This window comes from Schistocerca cancellata, chromosome 2, assembly GCF_023864275.1.
Source record: "Schistocerca cancellata isolate TAMUIC-IGC-003103 chromosome 2, iqSchCanc2.1, whole genome shotgun sequence".
In the NCBI taxonomy this organism is placed as follows: Eukaryota; Metazoa; Arthropoda; class Insecta; order Orthoptera; family Acrididae; genus Schistocerca; species Schistocerca cancellata.
The window spans coordinates 583,503,913-583,523,086 of record NC_064627.1 but is presented as its reverse complement, the minus strand read 5'-3'; the positions used below and the strand labels follow the sequence as shown (position 1 = coordinate 583,523,086).

The following is a 19,174-nucleotide window of genomic DNA, read 5'->3' as shown; positions in this document are numbered from 1 at the left end:
TCTGTTCTTTTCTGATTTTCTCAGAGTCCATTATTCACACCAATGCAACGCTGTGCTTCAAACGTAGGTCTCATATCTTTCTTCCTCAGATCGACGCATTCGATAATGGCGTCAGTCACCCTGAACAGAGCAGCTGGACTAATCTTTTTAACACATTTTTTTCCAAAGTCATAAATTTGTAACTGTAAATTCAATAACTGTATGTAATATTTCATTTGAAACGATGAAACCTGGTTTACCTGTTTCTAAAATATTATTAGGAACATTAAAACATTCTGAAAAAATCTTGTGTACGTGGTTTAAACACATAATTGCCTGAATGTGTTACGTTTTGAAACGGTCAGGCATAGAAAGTGTTCCATAGATCTACCGCTGCAGTTGTGTGACTGGATTGGAGATATCCCGTCAGAAAGATCACAGGTCGTGGTTAGCGACGGAAAGTCATCACTTGGAACAGAAATGATATCTGACGTTCCCGGACGGAGAGTTATAGGCCCTCTGCTGTTCCTAACGTATATAAACGATTTAGGAGACAATCTGAGCAGCCCTCTTAGATTGTTTGCACGTGATGCTGTCGTTTGCCGTCGAATAATCATCAGAAGCTCAAAACATGTTTAGAAAATGATTTAGGTAAGGTATCTGAGTAGTACGAGAAGCACGAATTGACACTAAACAATGAAAAGTGTGAGGTCATTCACATGAGTACTTACAGGAATCCTTTAACTTTCCGTTACACGATAAATCACTCATATCTAAAGGCTTTCAATTCAACTACATACTTGCGGGTTACAATTACAAAGAATTTAAGTTGGTAAGATCACATACAAAACGTTGCGGGGAAGGCGTACCAAAGAGAGAGTCTTATTTACAGATGATGCAATAGATCATCTACTAAACTGACAGCCTACAGTAAGCTTGTACGCCCGCTTATGGAATATTTCTGCACGCTGTGCGATCCTTACCACAAAGGATTGTGGATGACATCGAAAAAGTTCAAAGAACGACAGCTCGTTTTGTATTATCTCGGAAAAGGGGACAGTGTGTCATCGATATGACACGAGAGTACCAGTGGCAGTCATTGAAAACAAAGGTATTCCTCGTTGCGGTGAGATCTTTTCACGAAATTTCAGTCACCAACTTTCTCCTCCGAATGACACTAACCTACGAAGGGAGAAGTGATCATTGTAATAAAAGAAGAAAAATCAAACCTCATAGGGAAAGAATTAAGCGTTCGTTTTTCCCAAGCGCTATTAGAGTACGGTAGAGAAACAGTCTAAAAGGGACCCGCCAGGGTAGCCGAGAGCGCCAACCCGCTGCTTCCTGGACTCGGGTAGGCGCGCCGGCCCCAGGTCGAATCCGCCCGACAGATTAACGACGAGGGCCGAAGTGCTGGCCGGCCTGGATGTGGTTTTTAGGCGGTTTTCCATATCTCGCTAGGTGAATACCGGCTGGTCCCTATGTTCCGCCTCAGTTACACGGCTCGCAGACATCTGCACACTTTCACACTGTTCCATGGATTACACTCGACGCAGACACTTGGGGTACACTAATTCGGTCCCAGGGGGTACGGGGTGGCGGCAGGAAGGGCATCCGGCCACCCCTTAAACATTAACATGCCAAATCCGATTAACGGTGGCTGACGCTGCGTAACTGCGGGACAAGGCTCAAGCGATAGATAGATAGATAGATAGAGAAATAGCCTAAAGGGAATTCGATGAACCCTCTATCAAGTACTTCATTGTGAAGTGCAAAGTAATACAATTTGCACACCAACAGGCGTTCCTTTCGGCAAATTCTTCTCCTATGGTTCTTACTGACATCAGAACACACTTTGCAGATACGTGTTGCATGTGATTTTTTTCTCAGTAGGTGGTATCTTTCCGGCAAAATGTCGCCCACTATTTCTGCTTCTTGCAAGAACTGGAGAAAGACCTGGGCGCCATCCGCCTGAACAGTCGCATATGTAAACTGAAGGTTGAGAGGGGAAGAAACGAAAGGAAAGGAAAGGGAGGGGATCCCTGCTGAGAGCTGCATTGGGACATAACGCGGAATCAGGGGCGACGAGTGAAAATGTGTACCGGCCCGGGATTCGAACCCAGGATCTTCTCATACAATGAAGGGTTTCAGCTGCCGAATTGTCGGCACCAGGATCTCCTGCTTACTAAGCAGGTGTGTTAACCATTGCGCCATCCGGAAGACAGCGTGATCGCACCTGCGCAGACTATTAAGGCACGCCTCACGGACAATCCTCACACCCAACAAACGCCACCTTTCCGCAGTCCCTGCCCATTGACTCCATATTCGTTCTCTGAGATTCCCACACGAGACACTACGCATTCGTACAATTTGAATAACTGGCGCTGCCCGAGTTCTACTCGGGTTCGTTCCACAATGTATTACCACCGATGTTTGATATTAGTAGACATTTTTTGGTCAAGAATTCCCTACTTAACTGCCCTAGTCTGCTTCTTATGTCCTCGTTGCTTCGTGCGTAGTGCATTATGTTGCTTCAAAAGGCGCAGAATTATCCACCCCATCTACTTCGCGGTCCTCTGTTTTGATGTTAAGTTCATCGCTTAACTCATTTCTGCTGTCGATCATTACTTTCGTCTTTCTTCAGCTAATTCTCAATCCATCGTGTGTGCTCGTTAGAATTTTTTGCTTCATTTAGCAGGTCCTGCAGTTCTTCTTCGTTTTCACTGAGGATAACAATGTCATCACCGAATCTTGTCACCCGTATCCTCACATATTTAATTTTAATCCCTCTTCTCAGCCTTTCTTTTAAAATACTTAAATAATGAAATATTAAAATATTTTAGAGGTAATTAGTACATCCCACCTTCCTTCATAAGGACTTCATGGCGAACTGATTAACAGTAGATGAAAACCACCTTCATCAGAGCGTAGACTCATTTAGGTGGGAAATCGGACGCGCTGACTTCCCTGATTGTTTAATCTACGTCTTCAGAATGGTCGCTGCAATAAGGTTAAGAAGTCAGATATTTTATTGTTTTATAAGGTGACGATGGAGTATACCCACAAGTTTTCAATAAGATCGATAGCGACTGCTTCGTTTACTATTTTATAACAGGCAGTCATTACATTAAAACTTATAAACTTAGTAAATATCATCACAAAATGCCACGTAGAGTGGGAGTGTGATCTGATGTTGAAAAAGGCAAGCTCCGAACTCGAGTTTCTCTGGTGACCTCCGAGGCTTTCGTTACAGGCGCAGTACTTGTACAAATTATGCAAAGTTGCCGCTTATACTAGCGCACTTTGATCGATAACGGTAGACATTATCTGTACTATGAAGGAGAGTCGGACTATGATTGGAAAGTGAGTATTCACTCTGCCGATTTCCATAGTTCTAACGACGCAATATAGTTCACGACAACGCGAATAAATTTAACAGTATCCGTGACAAAAAACTGTCATATGATCCCAAGATTCTGAAAAAAATATTAAGTGTTTTAACAACACTCGAGTTTTCTGATAACTTACGCAAATGCTACCGGATTACATCGTCGACAAACCTAGATGATTTGACAGGTGAACACCCAACAGTTTTCATGACACGAATGAGGCTATCGTTGTATATGGTGACTTAAATCCTCAGTTGGCGGGACTACACAACCTGGAAGCGAGCTATGTGTATGGAGAAAGACAACACACACCGTAAACATCTAGCTTCAGCATACAACCAAAGATGAGCTACGTTAGACTTATCGACGGTGGAAAATTAATTAAAAGCGGATGAGCAGGTAGCTCTAACTCCGTCCCTCGATTGTTTGACGAGAGAAACAGCATGGTTCCACCCAGAATTTAATCAAAAACTCTGTCTGTATGTATAAGGACACTCGCTAGATTAATATCAACTTCTAGCTTAATATCACTATCCCAGTAGCTGGAAGCGCACGCCAGAATCTCTGCGTTATATTCAGTTAGAATGACCAAAGCCAGTTGGAATGACCGGTGCCAAGCCATGGTTCTGCAGTAGTAGATTTTCTCGGCTGTTGTAAGCGTGTTTGATGCTCATGCTGAGCACATCGCTCATCCACAAATCTGAATATCTGACCGATGTATGACGTGCAATAACTCGAGAGGATACAGTAGGTTGCGTGGACTTTACGGACGCTAAGGGAGCCCATAATTCACACCGTGTTTCCTCAGAATGCAAATAATCCTATTGGAAATAATGTTTGAGTAAGGTTTGTGGCTCCTCCTTTCTGTAGTCTTTCGCGGGTGCTAAATTGTAGTTTATTAAGTTGGCCGGTGTCGATGTCTTCCATCTCTAGGGTCGTGTTCGGTTTATTTTTATTTAAAGCTGGGAGGACGACTCACAGACTTCATTAAAATCTCTTGAAACAGTAACAGCGGAAGCAACGCAGCTTGATATCGTCGTAAATTGTTTATTCACAAATCCTGTTATTAAACAAGATTGTGTCTAATTCTGGTCGCGCGGGGTAGCCGCGTGCTATAGGGCGTCTTGCCACGGTTCGCAAGGCTCCCATCGTCGGAGGTTCGGTCCTCCCTAGGGCATGGTTGTGTATGTTATCCTTAGCGTAAGTTAGTTTAAATAAGAGTAAGTAGTGCGTAAGCCTAGGGACCGATGACCTCAGCAGTTTGTTCCCATAGGAACTTACCACAAATTTCCAATTTCTAATTCGGTGAACAAACATTATTTGTTTTTACTTAGAATTAATTTCAAGCACTAAGACTTGAAAATAAATGTCTTGACACGTTATATTCGTCGTAATTAAGTTTTCACGTCAGATTACACGCTGAAAGTCAGAGAGGTTGCTGCAATGTAGTCGGTGAAGTTCTTCAAATAAATCACAGTCAGTCGATCGCTCCGTGCTACGATCGGAAGTTAACATTTTCATTAAAATTGTTTAACTGCTGTTGAATTGAGAGTGACTTCAAAATTATAGTAAGTGCAGTCTAGTATTTTTAAACCAATCAGCCTCAGGTGTAAAATCGTAACACTGAAATAATTGCACATGTTAAAATCCGTAAATAACAAAGCTGAATCAGAGATTAGTTTTGATTCTGTTTTATTCGTAATCCGTACGAAACAAAACTTTCACAAATAACACTTTTCAACAACAAACATAAATGTAATCAAGATCCTAACTGAAGCTAACAGAACAGAAGAAATCGCTACGGTCTAAAACATGTACTTATACTTCTAAAAAGAAAACACTGAACAATGGAACACCTACTTGATATTCTGAAGCCTTTAGTTTCCTTTAAAAAATCTAAATTATTTTATTATATTAATAAACTTATAAATCTCAAACAAAAGTTAACATAATAACTCATCTAAATAACCCAAATTAAATAAAAATAAATATTTCAATTATAATATTACTGAAGAGTGGCTTCAGGGGGGAAAACTTTATACTAGGCGCTACTTTATTATTCTCATCGTTAACCCGTTTCATGGTTTGTTCATAACGCTACACTCATTCTGGCAAAAGGTTGGTACATGGTGGGCTAACGCACACGTCTGATGTGTCTCTCACTACATTCGTTGGGCTAATTCAACTGACAGACTTCCAGGGTCTGAGTTGACATGGACATACCAAGTCACTCATCATGCCAAGTCTGATGGTGACAGCAGCTTGAGTTTGAGTTGGCTGCCTGTTAACGGCATCGCCCAAGGTCACGTTATCATTCCTCCTGACCAACACATTAAGGAAAGGAAGGCAGCCATACTTCATGGTGAAGCGAATATCGGGGTGGATTGAACTGAGATGTTGTAAAAAGCTGGGAAGAATTTGGAAATTTGTAGTAAAGTACTATAGTACCAAACTGCGGCGGTCATCGGTCCCTAGGCTTACACACTAATTAATCTAACTTAAACTAACTTACGCTAAGGACTACACACACACACCCATGCCCGAGGGAGAACTCGTAACATCTGACGGGGGGAGCCGTGCGAACCGAAAAAGCTGGTAAATATTAGGCCAAAACCCAAGTGTCAATGGTTTCACACCAAACATATTGTCATACTAAGTTACTATTACATTTGCGAGTTGTGCAATGGAAAGATGAATGGGTGGAATCACCCTGTTCGTGTCCTCTTCTGCTGATTCCTATGTAAGAATACAAGAGTGAAAGCAGTATGTGGCACAGTCCTCCTCTGCGTGTAGGGAGTCACATTATCAGCGTAGAGAGAGCACAGAAGGCAATTGGGACCTGACTGGCAAGGACGATCTGAATATTGGCACACACAGAGTACAAGAAAGCTCAAGGGCTGTAGAGGTAACTGCTTGAAACGGGGCTTCCCCTACCCACTATCGTTACCTCTTTACTCCACAGATCGGATGTAAATAACTACAATTTGATGTGAACAAGGCATATGAATTTCACAGGCTCCGACGCCAAATACCTAGTGTCGCTACCTTCTGTGCGGAAGGGCCCGGATTCGATTCCTAGTACTTCCTTGGATTTTTCTGGGGTGGGTATATCTGGAATCGGCTACACTCTGCTTCGTGGGGTCATATGAGAAGTTTCTTGAATAAAGTAGCAGTGCGTCACTAGGTTTCACCTAATGCCAGCAACGGTTGGAGGGATTTACAATCCACAATCACAGATCGCTTCTCTTCAGTAGCCTGTCAGTCGGAGCAAGCCTAAGGGCTAAATGCTTGAGTGGTGTTTACGTTTACTTCAATTGGCTCATTAACGTTATTATTACAGCCCAGTTCTCGAAACACTGCACTGTATCTTTGCGTGTTGTCTTAAATTAAAAACTTGGATCTGAACACTCAAACTATCTAGAATAAGACACTCATATGAATCCGTTCTAATAATTGAATTGTATGCGTTGACTATAATTAAACATCCTTGGCATATTTTACCATTTCACAATGCTGACCTTATTCTGACAGTTGTAAGCTTACTAGCTTATTTTTGGTATTAAGTGAACGTGATGTGAACTCTGTTTTTATTCGATACTTCATACTTTTACCGTTCCGTCCGGACAAGACTTGGAAGGCCCAATGGTAGCGACCGAGTGCCGTGTCATCCTCAGCCAATGGGCGTCATTGGAGGAGGAGGAGGAGGAGGAGGAGATTAGCGTTTAACGCCCCGTCGACAACGAGATCATTAGAGACGGAGCACAAACTCAGATTAAGGAAGGATGGGAAAGGAAATCGGCCGTGCCCTTTCAAAGGAAACCATCCCGGCATTTGCATGAAGCGATTTGGGGAAATCAGGGGAAAACCTAAATCTGGATGGCCGTCGGTTTGAACCGTCCTCCTCCAGAATGCCAGTCCAGTGAGCTAACAGCGTCACTGCATGCGGATGTGGAGGGACATGTGGTCAGCACGCTGGTCTCCCGGCCATTATCAGATTAGACGACGGGAGCTGCAAATTCTCTGTCAAGTAGCTCGTCCCTTAGCCTCTCAAGGGCTGCGTGCAATCCGCTTGCCAACACTGCTGGGCAGACCAGGACAGCCACCCATCCCCAAGTGGTAGCCAAACCCAACAGCGCCTAACATCGATGATTTGACGGAAACTGGCGTTAACACTGCGGCGATACCATTGGCTCATATTTGTACACTGCATATTTTTGAAACAGAAGTCTTCAGTAGTCAAAGTGTTACACCACAGTGGAGCCGAGTACAAGCAATGTGATCCGTTTTGTCAGCGGCACTGTCGTTGCCACGTTGCCAGTGTAGCATTCAGAGTGAAGTAAGCGAGAGAGAGTTGAGTGCTGGTCATACTGTTGAGCGGTCTAAAAATAGCCAGCAGAACATGAAAGATACAAACGCAGACGATGTTGCATTTTGGAAATATTATTTTATAAAAACTGATATGGAAACTCTGAAGATATTCAAGTAACGTGGTCCCTGGATTGTGTGCTCGAGCATAATTTATCATGAGTTTTGAAGACAGATTTTAGCACCATCTTTCACTTTCGGTTTGGGTCAATATTTTCATTGTCAAGACAAGATTAAACAAATTTATCTGCTCACATAGCCTGTACTCAGAACTATAGTTTCACCACCTCTTTACCATTACAGTAACGTACTGTATGAAACAGTAAAATTTTTGTAGTAAGAGCTGAATTTTGTGAAGATTGTTATAATTGTTAAGGAATGATCTTCATAATTCACAACACAGTTTTTTAATGCTAGTCTCTTCTACGTTATTCGATAAATTCAGTTTTCTGTGTCGCCGCTCTGCACTTATCGGAACAGAGTTTCTCAAAATGTAAAGCGCGATTAGTTTACCATTGTTTATTTTCCTCGCTTTGGACTTAGGTAGCATTTTTTCTTTTCTTTCTCTATCTTGGTTCCGCTTGACATTTTAATTTTCATCACTCTCCAGCAGTACCGAGTTTCAGTTGCCACAAGGACATAAAAATTAGTAAGGGCCAGTTTAACACCAGTCAGGACACAGTAAGACCATTCGCACTTAAGTACGGAATTTGAAAATCATCTTCAGCGTAACTTTACGTAAAGTCAAGTTCAGATCTCATTTGTTATGCAGACATTTTTACTTTTACAGTGCAGTCTTACATTCATATCATTATCGTTTAGTGTTCAGAATTTTATTTTGCCAGTTTGCATACATAAAATTACAGCACATTGTAATAAAAGCATTCTGGACATACATATGTTCTTTAAACTGAAAGTTTATGTAGAATATTTATTCTGTTTTGTACGTTGGAACTGCTAGTCACGTACTGTGGCGTCGCGCATTGTAGCACTGCTTACTGCATGGCACGATACAGAATTTCACAGGACGGCTTTAAATTTTTAATTGCCTTTGGTAATAGTTAACCACGCATAGTATATCCCGCACGGTAGCTCAGCGTGTTCGGTCACAGGATTAGCTGCCCTCTGTAATAAAAACCTGAGTGAACTGATCAACGATGAATTTGAACAGGTGTTACGGGACGTCCGCCCCGAACAAATGCAACGAACAATAACGAACAAAATTAAATCAGCAAAAAAGTTGCGTCTTCGATTAGCAGTCAAAATGTTCTGCGTCCTGTGTTCGGAGGCCGCCAACTCTTAAATCTTGATTAATAAACACCACTGGCGGCCGAAGACTTCCGGCGTAAGAAGTCACCCTCATTCTGCTAACGGCCTTGTCAAAGAGGGCGGAGGAGCGGACAGAGGTTCAGGTCACTCTCTTGTCCTTGGGGTGAGAAAATTTCCCTAAAGGCGGAAAAATCAGCAATGATCAGCGGCATGAGAATGCAGAAGGCAATGGAAAACACTGCATTAAAGACACATGACATGTATCTACAGGACCTGTCGCCTGTGGCTGAAAAAGTGTCATGATGATCTCTCCACTGCCAAAACATTCTGGGATAGTCCCATATTTGGAAATCCCGGAGGGGACTTTTTTTTTACATTACTTTTATCGTTTTCCATGGATCCCTTGGAGAGGAATCTCTGGGAAGTGGAAAGAGTCAGAGTTTTTTATTAGATACTTTTTTACTCTGATACATGGATATTGTACAATTCTAATGCAGACAGAGTTATGAGCTATAATCCTTGTGAAGATATTCATCGATGGAGTAGAAGGAGTTGGCCAACAGGAAGTTCTTTAATTCACTCTGAAACTGATCTTTATCACTTACAAGACCTTTAATATGCTCTGGTAGGTTATTAAATGTATGAGTACCCATATATTTGACTCATTATTGTACTAATGTTAAGCTTTTTATAGTTCTTATACAGATTGTTTTTGGTTCTGGTATTATAATCATGTTTTGCACTAGTTTGTAAAAAAGAGACATGTTGTAAATGACAAAGGACATCAATGAGTATATGTACTGAGAAGTAGTAGTTAGAATACCAAGTTTCTTAAAGAGGTTTCTGCATGATGATCTAGGACTGACACCAGATATAATTCTAATGACTCATTTATGAATTTTGGAAATGTTCTCTTTGTGAGAGGAGTTCCCCCCAAAAGTGATTCCATAATTCATTAGTGAATGTAAGTAGGCCGAATAAACTAACTTCTTCATTTTTAAATCACATATTTCTGCTATCATGTGTACTGCAAATGTAGCTGAACCAAGGCGTTTCATTAAGTCTAGAGTGTGAGTTTTCCAACTTAGGTTGTGGTCAATTTGTAGTTCTAAAAATTTGACACTGTCTACAGCTTTAATTCCATTGTTTGAATACATTATACTTATAGGGTCAGGTATTCTTTGTGAGGTACTAAACTGTATGTACTGGATCTTGTCAAAATTCAGTGACAATCCATTTGCTGTGAACTACCCATCGATACCTACAAGTATTTCATTAGCTGATTGCTCAGTGAGATCATGGGTACTGTTTTTTATACCAATACTTGTATCATCTGCAAATAAGACAAAATTTGAATTTTGTGACACTGCATATGGAAGGTCATTAATATATAAGAGGAACAACAAGGGGCCTAAAACAGTGCCCTGGTGCACCCCTTGTCTGATGGTTTCATGACTGTTGTTATGTGGTAAGCCTGATACAGACACACACTGTTTCCTATTAAAAAGATAGGATGTGAACCATGAGCCTGCTACTCCTGTTATCCTATAATATTTTAACTTTTGTGTAAGGATATCATGCTTAACACAATCAAAGGCTTTAGCCAGATCACAGAATATTCCAAGTGGTAATAACTTTTGATTTATTGATTCTAATATATCAGCTGTAAAGGTGAATATAGCTTGATCAGTTAACAGTCCTTTCCAAAATCCAAACTCCAAACTGATTGTAAATGAGAATATTTTTCTGTACTAAGAGCTTATAAAGTCTATTGTACATAACCCTTTCGAACACTTTTCAAAATATTGCCAATAATGAAATGGGATGGAAGTTTTCCATTGATTATTTGTATCCTTTTTGTGTAATGGTTTGCCAACAGCATATTTAAGCCTATCTGCAAAAGTACCACTGGGGAGGGTTTCATTACATAATTAACTCAGTATGTCACAAAGTTCTGATGAGGAACATTTAATCATGGTAGTGCTGATTCCATCATAACCACTGGAACAATTGTTTTTAAGAGAGCTAATAATATGACAAATCTCTTTTGCTGAGGTAGGGTATAGTTGAATTTTGTCAAACTTCTGCGGAAATGCATTTATTAAATATTTTAGGCTGTCTTCTGAGGAACCATGCAAACCTAAGTTGTCTGTTACTGAAAGGAAAAAGTTGTTGAAAGTGCATGCAATTTTGGAGGTATCTCTAATCAACATTTACATTTAACATAATTTCCTCATTTGTCTGATTAGTTTCTCCTGTTTTGCTTTTTACTATGTTCCATATAGTTTTTATCTTGTTATTAGAGGCATTTATTTTTTTCTTGAAAATAAATACATTTTGAGGTTCTGATTACTTTGTTTAGAATTTTACAATATAATTTGTAATGTGATTTAGTTTTGTAGTCATCGTTTTCCCTTGACATTAAGTATAGTCTTCTTTTTGCTTTGCAAGATACTTTTATTCCATTTGTAATCCAAGGTTTTGAAACATTTAATCTATTTGTTTTGATTATTTTCTTAGGGCAGCAGTTTTCATTGTGACAGGTGACCATATTAGAGAAACAGTTACGTTTTTCATTTATCCCAGATGGATTGTATACATCTTTCCAGTCTATATTCCTCAAACAGTTTTTTATACTTCAATTCCTGTTTCATTTATTATTTGTATAGTTTCCCACTTCCTGTTATTAGTCGAATCACACTCCACTATATTATATGTAAGCAACTGGGCATCATGATCTCAAATGCCATTAAATATTGTATTTATACTCTGATCTGCCGGTGTGGTAGTATCTATGAAAATGTTACCAATAGATGTGCTGCTCATACCCATAACACTGGTTGGAAACTTTACTAAGGTAATGAGATTATAAGAAGTGGTAAGAGACTCTAGTATGGATCTTGAGTGACTATCCTCCAGAAAATTTAAATTAAAATCTCCACTTAGTATGAGTTCATTATTTTTAGAAGTTAAGAAATTTAATATTGCATCGAGCTGTTTAGTGAATACCTGGAAATTACCAGTTGGAGCCCTGTATAATGTGACTATGATTATTTTTCTTTTGTGTGTTTCTACTTGTGTGGCACATGCTTCAAAATGCTGATCACTGCAGTATTTAAGAATGTCAGTATTTTTATGTTGTGACCCTTTCTAATATAAGTGGCAACTCCTCCTTTCTCCATCTCTTTTCTACAATACTTTGAAGCTAAGGTATACCCTTCCATATTAACCATTTCAATTTCACGACCTAAATGATGTTTAGAAATACAAATAATATCAATGGGATTTGTAGACTGTAGTTCATCTAAACAGATCTGAAGTTCATTAATTTTGTTTTTTAAACCTCTGACATTTTGATGTAGTAAATTTACTCTTACTTTTTTCCTCTTCACAAGTATTATGCTTAACATTTTCAGATACGTCTTGTTTCAATGTTGAATTTGTAGATAATGAGATTAATCTAAAAAAGAACTACTATGAGATGCAGTGTCCCTCCTTAAAGAATTTTCTATCAACCTAGCCAGTATATCCTTCCCTGTTCTACTGAGATGCAGGCCATGAGAAATAAAGCCCCACCTAACAATAGTGTCAACAGGAACCAAACCAATCCCTGGCCCAGCACCATCTCAAAGCAGTCGATCCAACTCCATATAGACCCTCTTAACAGAGCTGTTCAACTCGGGTGGATCGTACCGCTTGAAAACAGGCACAAACTCAACATTAGTATGTTTCGTTGCCAATGAGGAGGTGACCACGAGAAAAAAACGAAAGGATAACTTTATACTAGTCGGGGCGTGGAATTTCAGGAACTTGAACGTGGCAGGGATGCTAGAAAATCTGAAAAGGGAAATGAAAACGCTCAATCTAGATATAGTAGGAGTCATTAAAGTGAGCCGGCCGAAGTGGCCGTGCGGTTAAAGGCGCTGCAGTCTGGAACCGCAAGACCGCTACGGTCGCAGGTTCGAATCCTGCCTCGGGCATGGATGTTTGTGATGTCCTTAGGTTAGTTAGGTTTAACTAGTTCTAAGTTCTAGGGGACTAATGACCTCAGCAGTTGAGTCCCATAGTGCTCAGAGCCATTTGAACCAATCATTAAAGTGAAATGGGATGAACACAAGGATTTCTGATCGAATGAGTGTGCAGTAATATCAACAGCCGCAGAAACTGGCATAATGGGAGTAGGATTCGTTATGAATAGGAAGGTAGGGCAGAGATTGTGTTACCATGAACAGTTCAGTGATAGGGTTGTTCTTATCAGAATCGACAGCAAAGCAACACCGACAACTACAGTTACGGTATACAACAAGAAATAAGAATAGTAAATTAAAACAGTAATGTTTATGTTAAGCCTCTACAGTTACAACTATTGCTGCCTATGTGGTCGATAATGCCTAAAGCCAAAATAAAAAGAAGAAAAGTAGCAAAGCATTTACAAGCATTAATCACCGCTGTCGTACATTTTTCTAGAAAACTCTCATCCCATTCATTGGCTACCGTTTCCGAGAAGCTGCAATTAAGTAGATATCTACCTACATCCCAACAAGGAACATGGTCACGACGTCAGGGGCCACGGAAAGACCCCACTGCAGTTTGCTGACCATTTATTTGACTCTTTGATACCAAGTAAACAGTGACTTATCATGTGGCTCTTAAACCAGGAACTTCATTTTACAAGTATCAACCTATCATTATGTCACCAACGCATTAGTATTTACCTCTAATTTTGGTAACTCCCTAACACGGAATCTACAACATGGCCCCTCAACAGAACTGCCAAAAACGTGATTTATTCTTGCCAACACATTTTTAATAATCTCGGAATGTATGCTACTGCTTTTCACACATCTGTGTGTTTTTATTTCAAAACAAATAAAAGTTTTTAGAGGGGAAACAATTAAAATGAGCACTATTTACACCACACACTTTTCTCCGCGTCCACTCACCTTCAAACTGCCCTAGCCATCCTCGTGTCAAGGCGTCCTGAAGTCGCTGACGTCGAGCACTAATCAATCAGACGCCAGAAAAAGCACCGCTTCCTTATAAAGGCATGCTCTGAACAGCGGAGTCGAGAACCGTATTATTTAATAGCTTCACATGTTCGATCACGCACAAAGTTTGTGATCACGACGCAATAGGAGTGGACCGGTTGAATGTAAAGTATACTACACAACATTACGTTTTCCATGTACTGCATGCTGTAATTACTGTCTCCCAATCAACTGACACTATATTTTAGATTTGACAGGTCTCAGCACAGAGCTAATTAGCCATAAATAATACAAGTTGCTTACCAGTGCATTCGCCACTAGCCCCTCGTCACTATTTATAGCTGAGTTCGACATTCGACACCGACTTCACCCTTTGGTGATCTTGTTTTTCAGAGCCTGTGCTGATATTCCTTGAAAATTACATTCTCTAAGCATATCCTATCTATGGTGGATGGGATGGCCGGCGAGATCCCAATGACTTATTTGCCGGGCCCCAAGTCTTGTCCAAATTGAAATCTCAACCCCTGGTAACTGGGATCTCATAGGCCATCGCATCCACTGGATTTTGAAATATTAAGAGGATTTACGTTACTACATAATGTCAGTCTACTGTGCGGCTGCATGTTACGCAGTACTCAGTGGACCACCTTACCTAAAAGGCTTGTACAACACCTGACTAAGTTGCCACCTGCGCAGTCTATTGGCGGGACAGAGGATGTTCAAAATTCTTGTGCCTATGTACCTAAATGGCAATTCACTGGCGACATTGTCCGTAATAGCACAACTGGTTTTAATGTAAGAATTATTCAGCTTGGAACACACATCAACGTTAAAAGTGAGTGACACAGAAGTGATAAAGCTATTGTTTACCCTATTTAAAAAAAAAATTGAGCTTCAGCTTCAGTTTCTCGGTCACGTCCTTTGATGTAAAACAGATGGCTCGCGCTGTCTAGTAACGATCTACAACACTGCTATTTACCTTTGTTGTTTGTAATCTTTGCAACGGTTGTTAACAATAATTTATTGAAGCTTTCATCCGATCTTCTCTAAGTAGTCTGTTGGGACAAGGAGAAGCTTCTAGAGTCACCAATCTTATTACACCTTGTGTCAGATGACTTCTGTGCAATATAATGTGTTATATGAAGATATCATCTGTTCTTTCGGACATGTCTGAAAGAACAGATATCATATTCATATAGTTAAGGCTAACCGGCCGTTGACCTCCTTCTGTGCGGATGCAGACGCACTGCCCGAACTTTTACGGGACACGGTAAGATTGTCTGCTGCGAGTAATGAGTGTAATGGGCATGGGCACTACGAATGTAGTGTGTGGACATTAAGTTGGGAATGTGGGTCTCCCGGGGAGCGTGCAAGGGGCAGATCCCTGCAGTCGCACTATCCTCTGTGCCCTCGGTGGTTCATGTACTCGCTTCGGCGGTACATATACTAAAATTGGTACGATACAGAGAGGATTAGCATGGCCCCTGCGCAAGGATGAGACAAAAAAATAAAAAAAGATGGATAGAGCGTCTGCCATGTAAGCAGGAAATCCCAGGTTCGAGTCCCAGTCGGGGCACACAGTTTCAACTGTCCCCGTTGATGTATATCACCACCTGTCGGCAGCTTAGGGTCGAGAGTTAATTATTATATATTGTGTTTTCCATTACAGATTTTACAAGTAGGAGCTTGCAGTTACTAGAAAAATGATCAAGGCAGATGCACAAAACCACAGCTTATTTTTCATGATAAATGTCCGTCGATCGTTTATACCAAATGTTTGAAACTACTTACATATAATGACAACATCAAGTTTGTTACAAAATTTGCAGTTGCCTTTTTTATCAGAACAAGCCAGACGTTCCTTCTTCACGTTTTTCATTTGACTTTTGGTGCTGGATATGCGTTGCATATCTTCTAAAGGGCTCTTCTTATGTCTCAACCAACCTAACAGCTTGACGTTTTATCTCCAAAAAATTCGTCAGTTGATTTAGAGTGGTGAATGTGGACTCATTTTAACCTGCCACTTAGGACGATCTGTGAATCGCAAACAAGACAGAATTGTTTATTAAACAAAAAATTAAAACTAAAGCTTTTAATGCCTATACGCGATATTACTATTATTGCATGAGTACTCATGCAACTGGACAATTTCCTACGTGACCGTCAACCAGCGAAATTACCGTCTACAGCCTGCTTGCTCGCAGTGAAATTTTCAACTACGTACTGTTATTATTTTGGGACTAATGACAGCATGTTGTTGCATGACTACAGCTAACGATGCTTTTCAGTGTTATTCACCGTTCACCGCCTTTTAACATTTTGACCAATCTGTAGATGACGGCAGATAGTAACCCGAAATACACTCCTGGAAATTGAAATAAGAACACCGTGAATTCATTGTCCCAGGAAGGGGAAACTTTATTGACACATTCCTGGGGTCAGATACATCACATGATCACACTGACAGAACCACAGGCACATAGACACAGGCAACAGAGCATGCACAATGTCGGCACTAGTACAGTGTGTATCCACCTTTCGCAGCAATGCAGGCTGCTATTCTCCCATGGAGACGATCGTAGAGATGCTGGATGTAGTCCTGTGGAACGGCTTGCCATGCCATTTCCACCTGGCGCCTCAGCTGGACCAGCGTTCGTGCTGGACGTGCAGACCGCGTGAGACGACGCTTCATCCAGTCCCAAACATGCTCAATGGGGGACAGATCCGGAGATCTTGCTGGCCAGGGTAGTTGACTTACACCTTCTAGAGCACGTTGGGTGGCACGGGATACATGCGGACGTGCATTGTCCTGTTGGAACAGCAAGTTCCCTTGCCGGTCTAGGAATGGTAGAACGATGGGTTCGATGACGGTTTGGATGTACCGTGCACTATTCAGTGTCCCCTCGACGATCACCAGTGGTATACGGCCAGTGTAGGAGATCGCTCCCCACACCATGATGCCGGGTGTTGGCCCTGTGTGCCTCGGTCGTATGCAGTCCTGATTGTGGCGCTCACCTGCACGGCGCCAAACACGCATACGACCATCATTGGCACCAAGGCAGAAGCGACTCTCATCGCTGAAGACGACACGTCTCCATTCGTCCCTCCATTCACGCCTGTCGCGACACCACTGGAGGCGGGCTGCACGATGTTGGGGCGTGAGCGGAAGACGGCCTAACGGTGTGCGGGACCGTAGCCCAGCTTCATGGAGACGGTTGCGAATGGTCCTCGCCGATACCCCAGGAGCAACAGTGTCCCTAATTTGCTGGGAAGTGGCGGTGCGGTCCCCTACGGCACTGCGTAGGATCCTACGGTCTTGGCGTGCATCCGTGCGTCGCTGCGGTCCGGTCCCAGGTCGACGGGCACGTGCACCTTCCGCCGACCACTGGCGACAACATCGATGTACTGTGGAGACCTCACGCCCCACGTGTTGACCAATTCGGCGGTACGTCCACCCGGCCTCCCGCATGCCCACTATACGCCCTCGCTCAGTCCGTCAACTGCACATACGGTTCACGTCCACGCTGTCGCGGCATGCTACCAGTGTTAAAGACTGCGATGGAGCTCCGTGTGCCACGGCAAACTGGCTGACACTGACGGCGGCGGTGCACAAATGCTGCGCAGCTAGCGCCATTCGACGGCCAACACCGCGGTTCCTGGTGTGTCTGCTGTGCCGTGCGTGTGATCATTGCTTGTACAGCCCTCTCGCAGTGTCCAGAGCAAGTATGGTGGGTCTGACACACCGGTGTCAATGTGTTCTTTTTTTCATTTCCAGGAGTGTAGTTATTGAACTTTAATTGTGATGAAAAATGGCGATCTAGGCATTAACAGGGTTTACTTTGAAAAAAAGTTATTTAAGAATCCATATTATGACGGCCGTCTCCCCTCTGACCATGTCTGGCTTCACCAACCAGAATTTCTTCCGAAAGAACCACTTAATGAAGCGGGGCGTTAAGAGTTAAAACCTTTAAGGGCTTCTACGGCTGCATGCGTGATTCATGAGGCGTCTAATCGCTAACCGTGCAGTGGTAGACGTAGGTGCGGCCAAAAAATGCCTTTGCGTGTCTGGCTTTAATTATTTTGGTACTAGCCCATCTGTGCATGATAGCCCCAAGTCAGTCGTTAGGTTTTCTGATATGATACATATCTGTCTGAATAGGTCCTCTACTTCACCCAGCAATGTAGAACTGAGCTAGTGGATTTTTTGCACATCATCGATTGAGTTTTTGCTCATAATTAAACTCGAAAAAGACATCCTTGTAACGGCAACTTAAGGTAGTCACCTTCAGAAGTCGGGAAGTTAATAGACACTAACTTCAAACTACAGACATTGCCTGGCGGATTCGATAGTTCCATAGGCTGTGGTATGTGAGCGTGCCGCTTCATTAAACTCTTCGTATTAAATTCAATGAAATTCCAGAAATCCTCGGATTCTGCCGTGTCCCTTGCTGTGATCCATGGACTCATCTTCAATTTGCAACCGTGTTTCTGCCGACTTTTCCTTCCGGCATTCCAACGCTAAGAGTGTCTACAGCTTGTACAAAACCCTCTACGCGTGCGAGACGGCTTTTGCAATACCTCTGTGTTTAACCAATCGAGCCTCTCACGAGTTTCTATTTTGGGAATGGGCAGATGGTAACAGGGTAGCAAGGAGCTGATAGTTGCACTTCCAGATTACAGTCAGCGCGGCAGGCAGCACAGACTGGAAGGATCCTAGCGTCATCATGCACTCAGTCATCGGTGGCGAAATTTCGACGCTAGCAGGTGACGTCACAGAACACAATGGTTGGTGACGCCTGTACTCTTCCTGTTAAGTGTTCAACAAACACATTGTCAGCGCACAAACAGCTGCAAGCGCTAATATCTCAGCAGCTGTTTCTGAAGTAATGAATCTTCTTTTAAGAAGGAACACTGATAAATCATTTTAAAAATGTAGAACAGGGCTTCTATGGCTGTAGAAACGAATTTAGAGAATGGTACGACAACAGAGGGAATTAAATCAGATTTTGAAAGTGAACGACGTAAATGAGGAATTGTTGGTTAAATACTTAAAAGAGTTGTTTAAAGGTAATAAACTACCAGAAAACGATAAAATTTTAGAGATCAGCATACAAGTAAACAATGGTGAAAAACTACTTCACTGGGAGAGTCAGAAGAAGCTGTAAGTCTGGTAAATAATGAGAAACT

The 19,174-nt window shown here is 41.8% G+C and overlaps 1 protein-coding gene and 1 non-coding gene across 2 annotated transcripts in view; both read left to right on the top strand.

Moving 5' to 3' along the window:
* Window positions 1–19,174, top strand: part of LOC126162199 (schwannomin-interacting protein 1 homolog) — a 1,363,715-nt gene that overhangs the window by 298,338 nt on the left and 1,046,203 nt on the right. The gene's annotated exons all lie outside the window — the stretch shown is intronic.
* On the top strand, window positions 15,410–15,516 carry LOC126163342 (U6 spliceosomal RNA). Its single transcript, XR_007535231.1, has one exon. It is a non-coding gene; the product is annotated as a U6 spliceosomal RNA (small nuclear RNA).